The sequence below is a fragment of the Notechis scutatus genome, chromosome 2 (genome assembly GCF_049901735.1).
Source record: "Notechis scutatus isolate UNSWTSFEM ecotype Mainland chromosome 2, rNotScu1.2, whole genome shotgun sequence".
Lineage (NCBI taxonomy): Eukaryota > Metazoa > Chordata > Lepidosauria > Squamata > Elapidae > Notechis > Notechis scutatus.
This window is the reverse complement of record NC_142010.1, coordinates 257,913,175-257,928,348: the sequence shown is the minus strand read 5'-3', so window position 1 is coordinate 257,928,348 and position 15,174 is coordinate 257,913,175. Positions and strand designations below refer to the sequence as shown.

The following is a 15,174-nucleotide window of genomic DNA, read 5'->3' as shown; positions in this document are numbered from 1 at the left end:
ATGGGGTTTCGTTCGCACCAACTAGAAGGAGAAACTCTACCTAAGATCTGACCAATAATCAATTGGGTACAATAAGCAGCCAGAGTTCAATGCATTGTACTAATTTCTCTCTCGTGTGTGTGTGTGTGTGTGTGTGTGATATTATCACTCAAAGCTGCCAGTACTTACCAAAAGGCAATCCAATTAAAGTTGAAACTGTATCCACCTTGCAGGCTGGTGATAATATTCTGGACAGTGAAGTATTAGAAGTCAATTCAGGTAGACAGTTTACATGTTTAGTGGGATTAACATGGACCTTGAAAAGAATCACCCAAGCATGTCTGAAAAGGTGCCACTATGTTTTTCTGATTTGTAGCTACCACAACAAGGCCACAGCGGCTTACTTGTTGCTCTCAAGATGCAAAATATATACATTATGTGAACTCTTTGAAACAACACTTCATCATACCCCAAAACTCAGAATGGGGATACCGGATTATATTTAAAAATCATTTGTTATCTAGATGTAAATTCTTTTTTTATTTATTTTCCTAACCATCACCAATTCTGACATGTTAAATAAATGCAGAAGATTCTTGAAGCAAGAAGCTCAGTTAACAAGTGTTCATGTTCACAAATCTTTTATTGTAGAAGCATTGTGGATTTTCCACTGGTAATGATTTTTTGCAAAGGTTTTTTCCCCCCCGAGACAAGAACATAGCCATGTATTATGGATCAAGGCTACCATTACGTCTTCTTTTTGCTAGTTGCCCTTTAATATGTTTTGCCGTTATCTTGAAATTCAGGATTAGTGCAGTCATAAGAAAATTAATCTAGGAATCAGTATATACTTCCTCAGATGAATCTCACTCTTTGATTATACATCTGATCAAATGCCAATCGAAAGGCGTATTAAAGTTAAATTATGAACTAAGATCAGGAGATGGGGGAAAAATGTACGCATACAAAAGCAGAATCCAGCAATTATTATACGTAATCATTATGGCTGTATTGGCATAAATCAACAGTAAGGCAACAACAAACTGACCTTCTAAAGAAATTTACAGTTCATGAGATGGAAACAAGAATGTAACCAAACTGTATCTTGGAAGCTGTAAGTGATCATAGCCCCAATTTACTCCCCATTTCATTCAGAAACAATTTGCAAAGGGAATGGCACAGACACAGCCAAAAATTGCTGTCACCCCTGAACTAACTGCTCAAAGCATGAATGTCCTCCCAAAGGTTCAGCATGGCCACTTCACTTTAACATCAAACCTAGCTTTTTCATCACGCCGAATTTTCCAAGATGGTCTTATGAACGGTTTGCACAAACCTATAAATAGACGGCAAAAACAGCTCCTAAAACAAAAGCAATCCATTGTCCTCTCTAGAACACTAAAAATCTCCAGAGACCGTTCTCATCCTGGACATTCATATTTAGAACTGTTACCATCAGGGAGGCGTTATAGGTGTCTTAAAATGAGGACTAATAGATTGAGAAACAGTTTCTTTTCCAAGGCAGTAACTGTCTTGAATCAAACAGCGCATTTGTGATTTAGCCCTATGCCTAGTGGCATTTTTAAACTATTTAACTTACTAAATGTTTTAGATAGGTTTTAGATAGGTTTATTAATGTTCAGATAGGTTTTTTTTAAATATGAGTATAGGTTTTTAATTATTATTATTATTTTAATTATTTTAATTTTTAAATATTCTGTAGTGTGATTGTGATGTGGCATTTGGGGCACTGTGCTGGAGTAGCTTTCAAATTTCATTTTATTTGTGGAATGCAATGACAATAAAGGTATTCTATTCTATTCTATTCTACTTCTGAATTTTATTAATAATCTTCATGACACTACATTTATTGGAATAATATAGCCTGCCCACAAGAAAAAAAAAATACTACTGAAAAACAGTTGCTTCAGTTGCACAAACCTGAAAACAATTTGCTTCTTTGGAAGAAGCTTGCATACTTAAAGGATTGGTTCATCTTTGGCACTAGCTGTGTTCTCCATACTGGAAAAGTTTTGAAAATTAGTACATCTAACATTGACCAACACTTCCTATTAAGCTAATGATTAGTTTACAGCAGGGTTGTCCAACCTTGGCAACTTCAAACTTGCAGACTTCAATTCCCAGAATTCTCCAACCAGCCATAGTGGCTGGGGAATTCTGGGAGTTGAAGTCGATAACTTTAAGTTATCGAAGTTGGACACCCCGGTTTACAGAAATTACATCTACAATCTCCTTGCAACTGTTGAAAGAAAACGTAGCAAAAAATCAATATCAGAAATCACAATGCGTTTTTGCTGTTCTGACATTACTCTACTGAATTTATAACAAAATTTACAAACATTGTAAATAGGCTTCATATTAGTGTCTATTTTCCAACTGTCTCTAATGAAATGTTTGTGAGAATGGTGTTTGATAAAGATTAATGTGATGTATTTATTCATGTGTGCAGGCAGATGTGGATAAGACAGATATTGGATTTAATATATCCATTCTTTGTGCATGATATTCTTTTGATTCAAAATTATCTCCATAACTTAAGAGATGAAAAAGAATGACAGCCATGACAAAAGCTGAATTCATCTGTATTATGCATTTTCAGAAAATATTTTTGTTGAAGGGAAAAAAATAAGATATACAGTATAAGCAACACAAGGTTGCTTCTCAGACAGTCAAGTGGAGCTGTCTTTTCAGGATTTAACTCATTTGTTAAGTTCTGCATCATTTTAGTTGTAAAACTTTAAGACTTTACTGATAAAGTCAATACAAACCAGTGGCTTTATAAACTCCTACCAATAAAATAGGCTCCAAGAGATGGTAACAAAAAAAAAACCTGGAGACCCAACTTAAGAAGTATAGAAAAGAGTATTGAATAAAAAGTATTGAATAACCTGGTTTATTAACCTAGGTTTCATGTCCAAAATCTCACAAGAATTGAATGAAAATGTAGCTCTCAACAGAACCAACTTCAGTCTCTGAATGAATATGGTTGTATACCCTTGATGGGGGAAAAAATGATTCCCCTTCTGCAAAACAAACAGTAAACAATCTCTTCAGAAGTTGAATGAATGAACACAAGAAAATGCTAAGCAAATCTTGAGGGTGCTTGACATTACGAAAATATTTGGAACATGCATAACCTAAAATAAATGAAGCAAACAGAATTGGAGAGGTTTCTTAACTGGTGTTTTCAAATGTCACTGAGAACTCTTAGGAAAACTGCAGTATTACTTGAAGCAACATAAAATGACAAAAAGGACGCCTACTGGACATCATCTTTAGAGTCTATAGTTTAGTCTAATACTTTTAGAAGGATACAAAACTAATTTGCTGATTTGTAACTGTTACATTTCGGTAATATTTGAAATTTAGAATGTTCAATCATTGCCTTTGGGTAGGATCCTTGGTAAAGCCAAATTAAATATTATGGAAAAGGCTAGTCAAAGCAAGACTTCTAGCATTGCGGATGGATAGGTTGTGTGGAGATGTGGAAAGTGGGTTTGTGCATCATGCCACAGACAATCCCAATCACCTGAATGCAGGTGAAGACACACCCCATCCTGTTTCAGTGAAAAATTAATTTACCAGATTCTGTTTTTTACATTTAAATCCTACACTGGTAGAGAACTTACAAAGGATGTACACTGATTTTGTACAGGTCAGGGACTGAGATCCCACTGAACAGCTATTGAAGAAGTCCTCCCAAAACGTCAGAAAAAAGTAGACAGTAAAGATAGTCTTTGACTTACAACTCTGTTTAGTGACCGTTCAAAGTTACAACAGCACTGAAAAAGATGACTTATGACAGTTTTTCACACTTACGACATCCCTCCATGCTCATGTGATCAAAGTTCAGCCACTTGGCAACAGAACCATATTTATGATGGCTGGGGTCATGTGATTTTGCCTTCTGACAAACAAAGTCAATGAGGAAGCCAGATTCAATTAACAACTGTGTTTCTAACTTAACAACTGCAGTGATTTGCTTAACAGCTTGAGCAAGGAAAGTCGTAAAATGAGGCAAAAATCACTTGACAACTGTCTCACTTAGCAACAGACACTTTGGGCTCAAATTGTGTTTGTAAGTTGATGACTACCTGTTTGTGACAAGGAAACAACCCAGGTGTGTGACTAGGAAACAACCAGAACAGGCTAAAAAGAATCCTTGCCTGAATCTACAAGCAAGGTTGAAGAGAATCTATGTGTCCAGCAATCACCAATACAATGAAGTGATAATAAAGCGGCTGGATGGTGGCCAGAGAGGATAATATGGCTCTGGAGAGATTTCTCTGCTATATTTCGAAATAGAAAGGCTTTATCCTATCTTTCATCCATGCACTGGCACATGGGTTTTCTTCTCAAGAACAGGGATGGCTCATTTGAACTCTGCAATGTTTTGAAATGCTGCAGTGAACATTAACAGATCCCATACGTCTATCTGTAAAAAGAACCATGAATACACATGTATCATGATATAGCAACTTGCTCATTGTTTCTGTCTACCGAAGACCCTATACCCGTGATGGTGAACCTATGGCACACAGAGCCATTTGTGTCGGCACACGAGCTGCAGACAAACTTACCTCACTGTGCATGTGTGCGCTTCACAGCCGATTTTCAGCCAGCTTGAGGCCTTTTCCGCCTCCCAAAGGCTTGAGGAAGGCTTCTGCAGGCTTCTACAAGCTTTGCAGGCCGAAAACTAGCCCCGTTTCGTCACTTCTGGTATTTTTGGAAAAACAGGAAGTGACGAAACGGGGCTAGCCTTCAGCCTACAAAGCTTGCAGATGCCTGCAGAAGCCTTCCTCAAGCCTTTGGGAGGCTGAAAAAGGCCTCAAACCGGCTGAAAATCAGCTGTGAGGCGCAGTGCAGGTAAGGGGGTGGCGGAGTGGGTGGGTGGATGGGGATTGCGCGCACATGTGTAGGGGACGTGGGGGGGGTCGCATTGCCTTCTGGGTGTTGGCACACGAGCGCAAGCATGGGCACAATTTTTGGCACAGGAGCCCAAAAAGGTTAGCCATCACTGTCCTATACCTAAAATTTTTGATGCACTGCAGAAATTTTGCAGAAAGCTGGGGCTGGGTTAGTTATCAGGCTTTCAAAAAGTTCATCATACTCTTCACATTAAAAAAAAAAAAAAAAAAAGAACAATCGATCATATTTCTGCAGGAGAGGAAGAAGAAGCCCCATGCTATTCTGAAATGAACCATCAAAGGTTTGGCTGCTCCAGTGCTCAGCCCATCACATACTAACAGGAGAGAGGCCTGATGCTACTGGGTACACCGGAACAGGTTTTAAGAGGAACAGATTTGTGTAAATTTGGTTAAAGTGCTGCCCAGTAGGAAAGAGCTTGCTGCTTATTACTTGGAAGCTGCCTAGAATACTATTTGCACAGGCTGAAACGATAGAAAGAAATCTGCTTCTGCAGCAATTGGAAGTGAAGAGACAAAACAAACTATTCTGAGCAACAAATATCATATCTAAACTACACATAGAGATGCTAGGTGGTGTTTTTTTTTAAGTACTAAAGCTCTGTCAATACAGGGCAGCAAGGCAATTAGGGCTTCAAAAGAAAATAATCTTAAAAATAGTACATTGCTAAATACAATGCTCCAAAACAAAAGTGAAGGGATTTGCCATACATACAAGACTGTTACTTTACACAGGATAGATTTATGACCAGACAGCATTTAATTAACCACCAAAAACTAAAGACAGAGGTGAGAGAAGACGCTTTTATAATACAGGATCCACTTTTGAAATGTACGAAATGTGCAACGCAATTACAAAAGGAGTTTGCTGAAATGGAGAGTATTTTTAAATCCCGTTGCTCCTCAGCTCTAGATATTACTGCATTTTAAACCAGAGGTCGCCAACTGGTAGGCTGGGGACCACTGGTAGTCCATGAGAAAATTTTGGTGGTTCGCAGAGAAATGTCGCCCCCAAAGCAATTAATCCAGGCTGCACAAAAACACAAGGCTGCCCCCTCATTAGCCCCCACCCTTCGACCGAGTGCAAACCTTACTTTGAGTAGAGCCACGTGAGCTGGAACTGGAAGGTAAGACCAATGGCAGGGGTGGGAAATCCGCCCTGGGGTGGCTTGCTGACATTGGTGGAAAAGTCGGTCCCGTATTCCAGAGCTGCAGTAGTCACAGGACTGGCCCTTTGGTCATCCTGGAGCAGCTGCTCCTCCACCTGGGTGCACCGGCCTGACATGGACTGGAGGAGCTGTTCTGGGATGACCAGAGAGCCAGTCCTGTGACTACTGCAGCTCTGGAATATGGACCGACTTTCCCACCAATGTCAGCAAGCCACCATCAGTCAAAATCCATAGTAGTGGTCCGCAGGATTTAAAATTATGAGTTTGGTGGTCCCCGAGGTCCAAAAAGTTCGTGACCCCTGTTTTAAACAACCACTTGTTATTGCTAATGTGATGAAGAATATTTCAACAACAACAACAAAAAACCAAGTGAAATGAATACTGTCTTTGGCCATGGAAACAATGGATGGATATTCTGTATTGTTTATCTATTTGTAACATCATTAAGATTAAGCCATCATTTCTCCAGGGCTTCAATCCAAATCCGAACTCTGCTTCGTTAACATACAATTGAGGGCTCTATACCGGAACTTAAAATCAGAGCTGAAGAGGTTATTCAAGTATCCTAGTTCAACTTCCCTTTGGTACAGGAAAGTTCCTTGACATATGGATCTGCAGCTTCTACTTGAGAAGGGACCTACCAACTCCAAGTGGTCCCACAGTCAAACTGCTTTTACAGGGAGTCCTTGACTTACAACAGTTGGGACCAGAATTTCCACTGCTAAGCAAGGTAGTTCCTCAGTGAGTTGCACTGTAGTAGAACCTCAACGAGATGAAAAATAGCTGCAGCATTCACAACAGGCTTGGGAAACCTCTTTCTTCCTTTACGCCTCATTAAAGTAAGCAGTCAGTAGGGTTGATTGTGGAAGATGGCATGAGAAGAGTGGTGGAGCCGTGTTCAGCAACCACACAGATGCCTCTGATAAAAAAATATGCACCCAGTTGGCTCCAGTAGACCTCCACCCCCCTTCAATAGGAACCTCGAATTCAGTATCCAGACGAAATTCCATCCAAGCACCGGTTTTCTCAACAGCAGAGTTTTCAACATCTCTCACCCCTCTCCTACCTGGAAGGAGGACGTCCCTCCTTCGCTTCTATTAAAAAGGTAAGCAGTGAGAAAATGGATGCCCAACCTGAGATTTCTGTCTGAAGAAAAGATGGCACAGCCAGTTGTGCCTGTAATACACTTGGGAGCAACTGGATGGAAACTAAAATCAAAGACCTTGAATTAAGGAGAAACTTCCTAAGGGTGAGGACAATTAACCAGCGGAACAGCTTGCCTCCAGAAATTGTAGGGGTTTCATCACTGGAGGTTTTTAAGAAGAGACTCAACAGTCAACTTGTCTGAAATGGTATAGGGTCTCCTACTTGAGCAGAGGGCTGGACTAGAAGACCTCCAAGGTCCCTTCCAGCTTGATTCTGATTCTGATTATACTAGATGGTCCAGGACTGGGGGAAAGGCTAGCTTTCTTATGGAGCCAACCTATCCTCCTTAGCAGTTCGACTAGGAGTCACCAACCTCTAAGTAAAACAGCACTTGTAAGCTATTCTTGAGGTTGATTTGTTTGAGTGGATTCAAGCAGTGAGAGTACATTCAAGCCTGAAGGATTCTGCTCCCCTTCACAGGCCCATCTCTGAAGATTATACTGCATGCATCACTTTGTTTGCCCAAGAGAGAACTAAAAAGGTGCTGAGGTCTTCTCAGGAAGAGAACAGGAAAGAGACAGAGACAGAGAAGCGGTGGGAAAGGAAATTCAAGAGTACTTGCTTGGAGTTATTGAGAATCAAATGTATGAAAACAAGATGAAATGCATGAAGGAAGTCTTTCACAGCCAGATTGGCTCAGCAAACGATCAAGAGACTTAAGTTTCTTCTGAACGTGTGATCAAGAAGGGCAGCTACCTAGAGAGGAGAGTAGTGACACTTCACATGAATGGAAGTTCCAGAGATTTGTCAACTCAGAATTCTATGATGCTTGTTGATAAAGAATGTAGGGAGGATGTTGGATATTAAAAGACTACCACTAAAAAAAAAAAAAAAAGGAGGGGGGGATCACTGTCTTCTCAAGTCACATCCTTCATCTTGCCTTCCTGCCTGCCTCCCGTCAGCCATTCTTCTTAGCTAGCGAAGCCAAGACATAAAAGTTGTCCCTTAACATTTTGAGTAATTTATAAACACATTCATTTCCTTTTAATTTGAATGCTCTTCTCAGGTCTTCGTTAAGGTCTCTTTGTGAAGGTTTCCTCGGCTAGACTACTTTTTCCCTTTTCCCCTTTGTGGCTTTTCGTATTTTTATTTTCAGGAAATTCCATTCATTCTAAGGCAATCAATCTTTAGATGTAGCAGGTAAGAAGGACGGCCTTAAACAGAGGGCAGAACCATTACCAAAGACACAAAAGAGGACAACACAGATTTAAATTGTTATTGTGTGTTCACCATAAATTGTACTTATAAACAAATATGTGGCTAAGGAAAAGGTACACAGCACTAGTATCTAAAAACTGTCTGACCTGGGCACTAAGTTCTCCACAGACAAGATAGCTCCCAAAGAGAATTTTGAGAAAGTATTACAATCACGCTGTGAGAACGCCCTTGTGAGTTTTATCCTTTTATTCGGCTCCACATTACAAAAAAAGGAAAGCAACCCTTACTGTTTTAAAGCATGAGCTTCCTGTGGGTTCAGAACCTAGGAAAATAGAATTTTAAAATAAAAGTTAAGAATAAATATGTTTTAAATAAGAAAACATTCAAATTCGGAGGAGGGGGTGTTTTTGTTTTTTGCTTACCCTACAGTTTAAGTAAACTACAGTTCTCCATGCTTGCTATTACAGGGAACAGTTTAATATGCAAACATTCTCTTCAATTTTAATTTCCATCTAAGACCAGTTAGAAAAATAAGTGAACACATCAGAGTAGGTCAAAGGAAACATAAAAAGAAAATCGAAGGCAGCGAGAATGGGGATACTTAGGCAACATGTCTGGTAAAACAAGGGATGAGATTAAGAATGAATAATTAATACTGCAGACTGAATATGTAAGTAAGTGAATGGAATGAGATGGCTGGATCATATGAAGAGAACTGAGAACTAGAATATATGATGGAAAGCGAATATATGATGGAAAAGTAAATGGGCCAAAAAGGAGAGTTGAGAAGTTTAAAAAACAGAACGCAACGTGTGAAGAAGGGTGTGAACATGGTGAAAACAAAGATGGTGAATAAATTAGATTTCTTTCTCTTTTCTTCTATCTTTAGCTTATTTTGCTTACTGTGGCTTCTTCTTTTCTAGAGCTTTGTATAATTTATAACACTGTTAAGCAAAAGGGAACAGCAAAATAGGTATACATGCAGCAAATTACAAATGAGGTATGCAAAGTGTTTTCAAAGTGGCAGTCAATTCTTTGAAAACATCCTGCACACATTGAACTGCCATTTTAAAGAAATAGCAATATATTGAAATCACAGGAAATTTTATCAGCTTTGTGACTTAAAAATTGCTGTAAATTAGTTTCCTGGATGATGTCCAAAGGAACTCTTCACTGAGTCCACTTTCATTTCCTTACTCAATAATCAGCTTTTTTTTTTTTAAAAAAAAAAATCAAGTCACTAAGATTAGTTCTTAATAGTGACATGACTATCTCATATAATAGCATACCAAAAATTTACTTTGGCATTTAGTCGATGAAATTCATACTCCTCTGGAATAATTCAAATCATATGTAAAGAATTATTGTATTTCCAACATATCAGGTATTTAATTTGGATTCAACATTTAAGTAACAGTCTGAAATATAAAAGTCAGAGTTATTGAGGCTAGTACACTTAATCGATCAGAAGATTAAAATAATTGCTTTCCTAAAAAGCTGAAGATGAACTAAAAGATGTGCCTTGTCAACTATCAAATATTTCAATTCCAATAAATGCGAAGACTTTGCAGACCACGTGTGCGCCAGAGACCCTTCTTCCGAAGTTCAGTAGCACTCGATCTCTTTATTAGTTTTTTCTCCACATTTGTTCAAAGCTACAGAGACTTCAATATTTTTTTTAACTCTTAAGAATGTCGGCTATGACACCTCAATCTACTTCTTTCATAGTTATTTTCATACATACCATCGAATTATGCCAATTCTTGATATAGTGCACCACACAGTCAACTAACACGTTTACTGGGAGTGTTGTTTTTAATTCAAGTGTTTGATTCATTCACGTTTGCATTTGGAAGGGAGAAGCAAGGGCTCAATTCCATATGCATGTTCTGCAGAATAGGACAAAGCCATCTCCGTTCTTACTCTCAATTGCATATTCTGGTGTTAATATTTAAATTTTTCAAGAAGATGTCACTCGTAATGATCCCATGCACAAACCGTTATGTGCACAGAGCAACTGGCTTCTGAGTGGTCCATATTTGGAGTGGACATGCATGTTCTGCAACATTTGAGGTAGGGGTGATAAGCAGGAAAAAAATGCAAAAATCTTAGTATCCCTTAACTTCAAGCACAAGCTACCTAACCAATCCACTTGCCTGCTTACATGATGTCAGGTGCAAGAAGTCAGGAACCAGAATAGAGTTCAGAAATATTACAAGTTTATTTCATGCTACCTATATACAAGAATCTGAACTACTAGTGGTCAAGGTGAATTAGCACTAGATAAAACTCAACGGACTTTGGTGCGAGTTAGGTCTCTTACATGGGTGTAGAGATTCGAAACTGATGGTGCATTTGACCCCACCCTCAGGCTCAGCCTGGTCTTCCCACAGGCTTCTTTCCCCAATCTCTCATTAGCCACTTCCATTAGGCATGAAAGCCAGCTGGATGACTTTAGGCTAGTCACTCTCTCTCAGCCTACCCAACTTTGCAGGATTGTTGTTGTAAGGAAATTAGGAGGCCAAAGTATTAGATATGTTCATCACCTTGAATTACATATACTGTGGTACCTTGGTACTCAATTGCTTTGAAACTCATCAAATTTGGTACTCAATATATTTTGTACAAGCGTTTTGTCCCGATACTAGTTTGTTTGGTATTCAATGCACAAGCTAAAACTTGTTGATGTCAGCTGCCTTGTGACTCACTACATTATTCCTTATGGGAGAAATGTATTTGGTACTCATCATTTTTGGTATTCATCGTGCCTCCTGGAACCAATTAACAATGAGTACTGAGTACCACTGTATAAAAAAGGCAAGATAAAAATATAACAAGATATTGTCTTCTTCACACACAGAAGCCTTTCCAGAATTGTCTGGACCTGAGATTTCTATAAGACTGAAAGCACTTCAGGAGTAAGCATCAATAGAGGAAAAAAGTGAGTGGTTGTATTAATACAAAATGACCATTCAAAGAGTACTTTGAGTGGAGACAAAGAGATCGTGATTGATCTCTCCTGGTATTTAAACAGTACATGTGTTACATTCCTATGACGTATTCTTGATTTACTTTAGCTTCCAGACTTACCACACCTACTAACGTGTTGATTGGATCCTGGGAGGCTGCCTGCCACTGGAGGTAATTGGTGTGTGATGGTATATTTTCAGAATTGTCCAATTAGGCATAGAAGGGAACATCATTTCACACTTGGCTACGTGTTGATTTAACTGACTGCAACTGAAGTGTCGGAGACAATATGTTCTATCCTCTTTCATAGTACTTGTTCAAATGTGTGGCACTCCTTTCAGATGATCAATGGCCTCTAGACAACTGATAATGACCTTGGCATTCTTGACCATTCCAACATCCTCAGATACTTAAGTCATATAGAATTTGCTCCCCAGGTTTATACTGCCTAAATAATGTCGGAAGGGAATTCTCTCTTAAAAGTTGGGAGAATTGCCTGCCATTGCTAAAAAGTTGACATTAGATTGTAGTTTGCCCTAAGATGAGTGGTCACTGAATGACTTTGAACTAGTAACTCTTATCTTATCTTACTGCACTGTTTATTAATGTATTGTTTTAAATTGTTTTAACCATTTTATAGTTTTAGCATTGCAAACTGTCCAGAGTCACTGGGCTGAGATAGATAGCCATAGAAAAAAAGAAAGAAAGAAAGAAAGAAAGAAAGAAAGAAAGAAAGAAAGAAAGAAAGAAAGAAAGAAAGAAAGAAAGAAAGAAAGAAAGAAAGAAAGGAAAAGGAAGGGAAGGAAGGAAGGAAGGAAGGAAGGAAGGAAGGAAGGAAGGAAGGAAGGAATGAATCATGGGGGAAGTATAGGAGGGTGCACTACTGCACATCCCATCCTGAGCTTCTGAATAAAAAGCAAACAAATAAATAATGTGGAAAACATGGCCTCGATCAAGTTTAGCAACATACCAATGTTGTTCTGAATTGATACAAAGATTCTGAGAAGATGTAAAATAAATCTGGTATCACAGGCAAGTCATAACCTGGAGGAGGGATGAGTAATCACTTCAAGCATGGATGTACCTGTACTTCTTTTAACCTGAAGCAAACTATGAGTACTATGAGGTACTTCCTGAAGTTTCTAGGGACCCCCACCAATCCAAAAAGGATCTGAAGAAGCAAGCCTGCACTACCATTAAGGCAAAGTATCATATGCATAAGAATGCATAGCATGTTGCAGAATAAGACTTAAAATATTGATCACATTTTGTCAGAATCCCTTCAATCTGAAGGATACTGAATCCAATGACCAAAGGGAAAATCTGGGGTAACAAGTTACCTAGGTTAGGGAAAGCTATGTGAGTAGTCAGATGTAAATTGGAGTGGGTATTATCATGACTTCTATGCATAGCAGGTAATAGTTGGATGATGCAGCAACAGGGTAATGCTCATTGCAGTGGCCCCCTTCAGAACCAGGAAGGGGAGAAGAGAAACGGTGGATCTGTGGATTTAATGATGGTGGGTGATATTATATTTGTGGTGGTGGCAGGCATGCTGGTGGAAGCCCCAATGGAGGTGATCTCACCACACAAGTAGTTTATGACAAAGAGGCTGAATTTTTTTCCCACTCAGGTGCTGTCATTTAAGAATCTCTTTGCATGGTTAGTATTTCTGTCTCCAGTAGGAGATTTTGTGGGCAAGAAATTTCCACTTGTCACTGTAGGTGAGATCAGGAGGTGATACTTTATCACTTAGGCTATGATTAGGGCTGATTAAAACCGAATGAGCTCCATGCAGCTGGAATCAAAGATTTTGGTTCTTAACAGAATTTTCTACTAAAGAAGGCCCATGCCTTCCTAAAATTTGTGGCAGTATATACAGGTATTAACAATATGACTCTCTTCCAACTGAAAAAGGTAGAGTGAGCACCTGCAAGCAAGGTGTCATTTACTGCCCAAATTAGTGCATTTGTGCTAAAGGACCCTAGAGCAGCGATCCCCAATCTTTCTAGCTTGGTGGCCTGGCCCGACATGGTGGAGAGGGGGTGTGAGTGGCAGGCGCATGGGCGCACTCACAACTCAATTAGTGGAAGCAGCGGGCTCACGCACCAACTGCTCCCACAAATGCAGCTTCATGCACAAGCGGAGGATGCTTGCACTTATGCACAAAGGTCCAAGCAGAGGGTCCTTGTGCTCGTGTGTGAAGCTCTCCTTGTGCAAGCACTCATGTGCAAAGCTCAATGCGTGAATGGAGTTTCACACATGAGCGCAAGCACTCTCCACTTGTGCAAGAGGAGCATTGAGTCCGTGCATGCTTGCTCCATCTCTCCTGTGCTCTTGTTTCGAACAGGCCATGCAACCTGGTAGTTGGGGACCCCTGCCCTTAAAATAGCACAACATTTTTCAGCAAATAGCACCAAAAAAACCAGCAAAGTTTTCAGTGAGGTTACTGTTGTAACACTCAAACTTAACAGCAATTTAAGCAGGCCGCTTTCCATTATGGCTTACATGGTATGCTCTTCAGAGTCAATTGGTCCTAGGTAGCTACAATAAATTGAAACAAACACATACACACTTATATGTATTCAATTTACCATAGCTATCCAGCCCCAACTGACGCTGGGGAGCGTACCAATAAAATCCATACACACAAATAAAACCTAAAACCATACCGATGGCCAAGACAAAAGGATCTCAAAATGACACAAATGAAATGAACAAATGAACAAAAGCAAAATGTGGTACCCCAAAATGCAAGGCTTTAACAATACATTAACCCCAGGCCAGGACCAAGGCCAGTTTTAAGAGCTTGCTTGAACCCTAGAAGAGAGGGCATGGTCCTTGTGTCTGGCGGGCTGGGACAGAGGAGGAGGAGGAGGAGGGTGAGGCTGTGACAGAGAAGGCTTCCTTTCTCAGTCCTGCAAGAAGACAACAATTGAAAGAGGTGACCTGGAATGCGCCTAGCCTGCTGAACACAGCGGGCGTGCACAAAGAACAGAAGGTAAGTGTTCCCTTAGATAGTTAGGCCCTATGTCATATAGGGATTTGTAAGTAGTAACTAGCAGCTTGAATTGTACTCAGAAGCCAACTAGCAACTGATGCAACACAATTTGTTCAAGCTCTTTACTTACAGACATCCTCTAGACAAAATCTTGCCATACTGAACACTCTACTATCTGCATCTACAATATACAGAGCTGTCGCACTGCTCCCCCTCCCTTTCTGTTGGCAACTCTAATAGAATTGTTTTATGAGTTGACAGTGTAACTATTTAGAGGGGGCTGTTTTCACCCTCTTTCTCTCGCACATGATATCTAGGCTGAGTTGCCTCTTACTTCTCTGGAATGTGTTCCCTCCCTCCACCTCCGCCCTAGATTCTATCACACTTACCCTATCAGTAGTGTAAGACTTGAGTAAGGGCACATCTTTAATTTGGAGTGGCAATCAATGGGCCACAACATTTTGAATCAGCAGTAGCTTCCCTCCTATCCCGGTCCATCCTGACCCAAGCAGCCTCCAAACAGAATCAGTGCATTAATGGCTGTTACTGTTGAATACATATATCTTTAAATACGTTGGTTGTATCTAGCCTTAACCTAGCTTTGTTTAATGAAGTGTCTTTGTTTAATGAAGTATCTGAACACTCTCCAGAATTCGTAGCATGCAAGACGTTACAATTTTCAGCAAACGAGTATTCAGAATGTATGTTTACCATATTCCCTTTCATTTAAGCTTCTATCATACTC

At 39.7% G+C, this 15,174-nt stretch overlaps 1 protein-coding gene across 5 annotated transcripts in view; it reads right to left on the bottom strand.

Moving 5' to 3' along the window:
• Nucleotides 1-15,174, bottom strand: part of SMAD2 (SMAD family member 2) — a 52,289-nt gene that overhangs the window by 20,229 nt on the left and 16,886 nt on the right. The window lies entirely within an intron of this gene.